Genomic DNA, 4,798 nt, shown 5'->3' with positions numbered 1-4,798 from the left:
GAGCTTGTTCACAAAATGAAGCTATAGAGTCCTTGTGAGAGGCAAGACAAAATAAGGATCTTTTATGAAGAACTTATTTACATCAAAATTTGGAATATAATCACATGTAAATATTTGAGATAGAACTTAGAAAATAACTTATGATATGACTATAAATTGTTTAGTTTATTCTAATAAGCTAATTAGGATAACTTACCAAAACAACTTATAACTTAATTGAAAATCCTTTAACCTTATTTCTTCTTCAGTTATAAAAACAAGAATTCCTTAAAAAAAACTATGATGAAAGCAAAAATATCCCGTTGAACACAATCAGAAAACACTTACATGTTGGTGACAAATGTGGCCTATGATTTCTGAGGTTGACTTTGATCGTTGTCCGAATATTGCCGATTGCTTTTCTTTCCGACATATTTCAACTTCAGTGGAAACTACTTAGAGTATTTGTAAAGTCACTCTAGTAATCCAAGTCCAATGTTTTAAATCTTGGTTAATAGTGCATAGCGCCCGGTTCAAAAAGGCTATAGGTAGATAGTGGATAACCGTATAGCCGCTATTTTGATTTTTTTATATAGTTTATACAATGTATAGAACTATATACATTTCTCTTACAAAAGCAATACACTGTAAATTTCCAAAAATGATAAAAAAAATTACTCAAAATTAACGACATTCATAACTAACAATAGAAAAAGTCACAAGTGTCTTATAAAACCTACAAGTAAATACTAACAAAAGTTAAATAAAAGTTTTCTAGTTAGGAATCATCAAATACTAACTATCATCTTATAAATCCAATTCTTATTATTTTTCATTTTCACTACCATATAACAATTGTAGAAATTGAAATCTCAAACATAACCCTGAAAAGGCCCTATTTATAATAGGTTTCATTATTTTTTTGTCCTCTAATTTATGTTATAAATTCAATATAGTCCTCTTATAATTTTAAGATTTAATTCGGTCTTATATTTTTAAAAAATATTTCAAATCAATCTTTATTTTTAAAAAATATTTCAACTCAATCTTTATTTTTAAAAATTATGACTGGAATTGGTTTTAAATGGAACCAAATTTAACTTTTTAAAAGTAAATATCTAATTGAATAATTTTTTTAAAAAAACACAGGACCTAATTGAATCATAAAATAATAAGAGAATCAAATTGGACTTTAAAAAAATTAAAGAACCAAAAAGTAATTAAACCTTTAAAATAAAACGTTATTAAATTTGATGGAACCCTAATTTGCGGATCTAATTTTTAGCATTAACAAACTGGGGAACCTATTTGAGACTCTCTAAAATTAGATAAAATAAAAAGAAAGGGAATTAGAAAAGGAGATTGATAAGTTGAGGATCACTTGCCACAAAGAATAGAATTCTTTGATAAGAACCTAAGGTTTCACACAAGAATCAAGAGAGACACTATGTTAATGGTGCCTAATATGAAATTTCATCAAAAATTGTCAACAAAGTGTTTAAGGATTCTATTTATACCTCCTACTAATAACTATAAATTAAGCCTAAGGCCTAATAATTAATCTAATAATTAAAAGACTTGAAAATAACAATAAAAGGTTGTGGCAACCCATTATAAGCCCCAAAATAGGCTCAAAATACAATTAAAAACGAAAATAAATTTTATTCTAAAAGTTGGCTAAAATTTATGAGTTTCAGTTCTTCTTTTCTTTCCTCCATGAAAATATTTAGTCTCTCATCAAGCTCTTCTTGAAATCTTTTACTTCTTGCTCTAGTAATTGGTCCATCCATGTTGAGCTCACCCAAACCAAACTCTTCCTCCTTGGATAGTCCTCTATCATTCCCTCTTTTTAGGTAATAATTCACCCTTGAATTGATGTCAAAGGTACATACATCACAAAGAGTCAAGTCAGTAACATTAAAAGTGTTGTTCACACCATAGTCAAGTAGTAAATCAATTATATATGCATTATCATTTATGCGCTCTAAAACATTAAAAGGATCATTTCCCCTTTCTTGAAGTTTATGTAGAAGCAAGCTTCATGATGAATCAAGATTGATTCAAAGAGTTTTGATGATAACAAAGATGATGACAAAAAGCTCAAAAGTCAAGAACACTTCATGATAACAAAGATGATGATCTCAAGAATCAAAGAATGAGTTCAAGATTGAATCAAGAACACTTCAAGGTTCAAAAGGAAATTTGATTTCAAGAATCAAGAATCAAGTTCCAAGAATCAAGATCAAGATTCAAGACTCAAGATTCAAGAATCAAGAGAAGACTCAATCAAGATAAGTATTAAAAAGTTTTTTTCAAAAACTGAGTAGCACATGATTTTTTCTCAAAAACCTTTTACCAAATAGTTTTTAATCTCTGGTAATCGATTACCAAATTATTGTAATTGATTACCAGTAGCAAAATGGTTTTCAAAAAGCTTTCAACTGAATTTACAATGTTCCAGTTGATTTCAAAATGTTGTAATCGATTACAATGAATTGGTAATCGATTACCAGTGTGTTTGAACGTTGAAATTCAAATTCAAATGTGAAGAGTCACATTCTTTCACAAAAAAGCTTTGTGTAATCGATTACACTGATTTGGTAATCGATTACAAGTGATAGTTTCTGAACAAATCAAAAGATGTAACTCTTCCAATAATTTTCAACTTTTTCAAATGGGTTTTTAAGTTTTTCTAAAGGTCATAACTCTTCTAATGGTTCTCTTGACCAGACATGAAGAGTTTATAAAAGCAAGGCTTTGATTTGCATTTCAATATATCTTTTCAATTCATTCTTTAGACAATAAACTCTTGCCATTTGATTTCTGAATCTCTTTGAACTTCTTTTTCTTCTTCTTTTACCAAAAGCTTTCCAAATTTTTCTAGTTTTCCAAACCTTGAAAACTGTGTTATTCATCTTTTTCATTCCCTTCTCCCTTTGCCAAAAAGAATTCGCCAAGGAGTAACCGCCTGAATTCTTTTTGTGTCTCTCTTCTCCCTTTTCCAAAAGAACGAAGGACTAACCGCCTGAATTCTTTTGTGTCTCCCTTCTCCCTTGTCAAAGAATTCAAAATGACACAGTCTGGGAATTCTTTTGATTCTTCCCTTTCCCATATACAAAAGATTTCAAAGGACTAACCGCCTGAGAATTCTTTTGTATCCCCATTCACAAAGTTTCAAAGGTTTAACCACCTAAGAACTTTGTCTTAACACATTGGAGGGTACATCCTTTGTGGTACAAGTAGAGGGTACATCTACTTTGGTTGTTGACTGAGAACAAGAGAGGGTACGTCTCTTATGGATCAGTTCTAGTGGAGGGTACATCCACTAGGTTGTTCAAAGAGAACAAGGGAGGGTACATCCCTTGTGGATCTTTTCTTGTAAAGGAATTTTACAAGGTTGAAAAGAAATCTCAAGGATCGCAGGTCGCTTGGGTACTGGATGTAGGCACGGGTTGTTGCCGAACCAGTATAAAAACTCTTGTGTGTTTGTCTCCTTCTTCCCTACTCTTTTAATTTTCGCTGTGCACTTTAATTTCCGCTTTTACTTTTGGTTAAGTTTCTTTTCTATTCTTCATTTACTTAACAACATAGTAAAAGCCTTAGAAGAGTAAATTTTTAATTAGTAAAGATTTAGGAATAATTAATTCAACCCCCCCTTCTTAATTATTCTGAGGCCACTTGATCCAACAAGTGGTATCAGAGCTAGGTTTCTTGTAGAAAGTTTAACCACTTCAAGATTCATGACCTCTTCAAATCCTTTGTTTCCTGAAGGAAATTCCATACATAGACCACCCATGTTCAATGGTGAGGGCTACCATTATTGGAAAACCCGTATGCAGATTTTTATTGAAGCCATAGATCTAAACATTTGGGAAGCAATAGAAATAGGACCATACATACCCACTGTAGTAGATGTAAGCACAAGCACTACAACACAAAAACCTAGAGATAAGTGGACAGAAGAAGATAGAAGAAGAATCAAGTATGATCTTAAAGCCAAAAACATTATTACTTCAGCCCTAGGAACACATGAAGGAACCACTGATGTAAAAAGATCTAGAGTCAATACCCTTACTCATGAATATGAATTATTTAGGATGAATCCTAATGAAAATATCCATACCATGCAGAAAAGATTTACACATATAGTAAACCACCTTGCCTCTTTAGGAAAAATCTTTCCTAATGAAGATTTGATTAATAAAGTTTTAAGATTCTTAAGTAGGGAATGAAAGCCCAAGGTAACTGCTATTTCTGAAAGTAAAGATCTCTCTTCCATGTCTCTTGCTACTTTATTTGGAAAATTGCAGGAACATGAGATGGAACTCCAACGTCTTAATCAAAATGAAGAAAATGACAAAAAGAATAGAAGTATAGCCCTTAAAACCTCATCATCAATGCAAGAAGATTCAGATGATGAAGAAGACTTTTCATTCTTTGTGAAGAAATTTCAGAAATTTATCAAGAAAAGAAGAATTGATAGGCGTCAGAACTTCAACAATGGAAGAAAATCACAAGAAGATTCTCAAGTCCTTAGTGTTGAAGCAAAGCTTCATGGTGAATCAAAGGTGATTCAAAGGTGTTTTGATGATAACAATGATGATAACAAAAGATGATGACAAAGGTGATGACAAAAAGCTCAAAGATCAATCAAAGAACAACTCAAGTGAATCAAAGATCAATCAAAGAACAACTCAAGTGAATCAAAGATCAATCAAAGAACAACTCAAGTGAATCAAGAACAATTCAAGAGTTCAAGATAAGAATCAAGAAGAATTCAAGACTCAAGAAGAAAGTTTAGATTCAAGAGTTCAAGATA

Source organism: Glycine soja, chromosome 4, assembly GCF_004193775.1.
Source record: "Glycine soja cultivar W05 chromosome 4, ASM419377v2, whole genome shotgun sequence".
Classification (NCBI taxonomy): Eukaryota; Viridiplantae; Streptophyta; class Magnoliopsida; order Fabales; family Fabaceae; genus Glycine; species Glycine soja.
This window is presented reverse-complemented; position numbering follows the sequence as displayed.